At 33.1% G+C, this 2,171-nt stretch overlaps 1 long non-coding RNA gene across 1 annotated transcript; it reads left to right on the top strand.

Annotated features, from left to right (window-relative positions):
* Window positions 1-649: 649 nt before the first annotated feature.
* LOC121983154 lies at window positions 650-1,127 on the top strand. Its single transcript, XR_006112405.1, has 2 exons — window positions 650-931; window positions 1,054-1,127. It is a non-coding gene; the product is annotated as an uncharacterized LOC121983154 (long non-coding RNA).
* Window positions 1,128-2,171: the final 1,044 nt, after the last annotated feature.

Below are 2,171 nucleotides of genomic sequence, written 5' to 3' on the forward strand. Positions count from 1 at the left end.
TTTTTAGAATTTTCTTTCAAAGAGCAGGAGAAGAGAGGTAATTAAATATATCGCATATTTTAGAAATTATTTAGCTTTTAGAAATGTTATCCGATTAAACTTTTCTCAATTGTCAATCGAAATTTACATTTTTACTGTCATTTGGTTAAATTTGAATTATTAATAAAGATATAAGTCAATAAAGTCATTGTACGTCAAATTTAAATTAACCTTCTTTGATGTACTCAGCTGCATATCAATTATTTTATCAAAAGGTTTAATCTTAAATTTTATATAGAATAATTAAAAAAAAATTATATTAACTAAGTTATCTATTTTTTAAAATTAAATTTGATGAATAATAATTTTTTGAATTTAGGAAATGAAAATTTTATTTTAAAAATAAAATAATATTTTTTTAATCTCACTTCATCTATTCATTTTTTAAAAAATAATTATCTAAATTTAATAAAATAAATTAATTATTTTAAATTTTAGATATAATAATAGAAATAATTAATATGAATGCTCAAGTTTAATTTATATAGTTAAAGATGAGGACCAGATCTGTCGTTCAAGATCGGAGGTAGGATCCTCTAGACCGCTAGATCGTAAAGGATGAATCATTTCATTTATAGGTGGAAATATATGGACCCTATCTATTATATAAATAGGATCTATAAGATCCCTTATCAATAACCCCTGGTCTAAGAACAGATTAGGAGTTGCCGTCCAGAGAGTATCTCATGCCCCAAGATCGACCTGTTAATATTTTTTTTAATAGTTTTCTATTTAGTGGATCGATGTTCGGTTCACCGCTTAATCCAAACTAAAAGCCATCGCCGACGCCGACCGGGAGAGAAACAGCAGCGGCGAATCGGAGAAACATGACGCTAAAGCTTTACGTCGATCGCATGTCACAGCCATCGCGGGCGATTTTGATATTTTGCAAGTAATAATCCCTGCTCATGATCACTTTTTTTTTTGAGATCTCAAATTCGGAAGAGATATCGTTGGCTTAACTTCTGTCTTAATCTCCATATTTACTTGAGATATTGGGGCTCTTGTTGCCAGGGTCAACGCACTCCCATTTGAAGAGGTTAGAATTGATATCTCTAAGCGCCAACATAGATCGCCTGCATTCAAGGGTATCCTTTTATTTACGTTTCCTTCTTTTCTCCGCTTGAATACTGTTGAGTGGCTACTTCTTTATTGTTATTTTTTTTTTTTCAGCCGTTTCAGTATATGGAATTGCCAACTCTCTATATAAAATGATTCACTAAGATGATGTTCTATACCCGGTTTTGGTTTTGAACAGAGCACAGAAAGATTAGTTGTATTGCATGCAAGAAACTGTCTGTCTTAATAACAATTCTAGTGGATGGCTTAGTTGATCGCTTTGTTGAAGTTACACTATTCTATAGTTCACGGTGTTGGATTGTGTGCTGGTGTGATTGGTGTGGTATAGTGACGAATATCAATTTTTGCGATGCTAGTGATCTACAACTGTAACCTAGAGGTCACAGGTTCGAGTCTCGGAAACAGTCTCTTGCAAAGCAAGGTAAGGCGGTGTACAATAGACCCCTTCTCCAAGACCCTGAATTGGTGGGAAATTCGTACACCAAGCAGTTCTTTTATTAGTGATCTACAAGACAAATATATAAAAAAAAATAAATAACACAATAAATAAATACAAACCAGAGTATGCTGTAATTTACCATGCTTTGGCAGCCCACAAGCTTCTACACCATGACCTATAATCCATTAGATGGATCACTTCCATGAACCTCTATATTTTTTTTCTTTATCGGTCGCAGCTGAGGTGGAGAAACCTCTTATAGGTCAGCAATTATAATGTATAAAAATTGAGGAAAAATAAATACAATGGAGCTCTCAATATGGCAGAGTAATAACACTATTCTCACTTGATTGTTTTTTCTTCTCACAACCCGTCTAACTCCTTTTATTGCCTTCTTTAATCTTGTTGTCTTGCTGATGCAACAACTATAAGTATTGTTCGTCAACCATTAGTCGACCAATGCACAATATCTTATTCGAATTTTCCCGTTGAAGCTTCTGTCTTTATTTGTGTTAGAATAAGTTGTTTAAGCATCAACCGATTGAATCTAACATCAGTTGATTGATCGGTGTTGAGTTGATTGCCGCTATCGACTAGAAAACCTTTTGGTTTC

The sequence above is a fragment of the Zingiber officinale genome, chromosome 5A, assembly GCF_018446385.1.
Source record: "Zingiber officinale cultivar Zhangliang chromosome 5A, Zo_v1.1, whole genome shotgun sequence".
NCBI lineage: Eukaryota > Viridiplantae > Streptophyta > Magnoliopsida > Zingiberales > Zingiberaceae > Zingiber > Zingiber officinale.